Consider the following 261-nt stretch of genomic DNA (forward strand, 5'->3'; position numbering starts at 1 on the left):
GTGGGAATGTAAACTAGTGCAACCTCTGTGGAAAGCAGTGTGGCGATTCCTAAAAGCTCTAAATATCCACCTCCCATATGACCTCTCAATCCCCCTACTGAGAATATATCCTGAAGAACTGAAATCACTCTATAAAAAAAAATCTGCACACGTATGTTTATCGCAGCATTGTTCACAATAGCAAGAACCTGGAACCAACCATGCTGTCCATCAAAAGAGGACTAGATCTAAAAAATGTGGTACATATACATGATGGAATAC

This window comes from Carlito syrichta, unplaced genomic scaffold, assembly GCF_000164805.1.
Source record: "Carlito syrichta isolate Samal-C Ts95f unplaced genomic scaffold, Tarsius_syrichta-2.0.1 Scaffold307514, whole genome shotgun sequence".
In the NCBI taxonomy this organism is placed as follows: domain Eukaryota; kingdom Metazoa; phylum Chordata; class Mammalia; order Primates; family Tarsiidae; genus Carlito; species Carlito syrichta.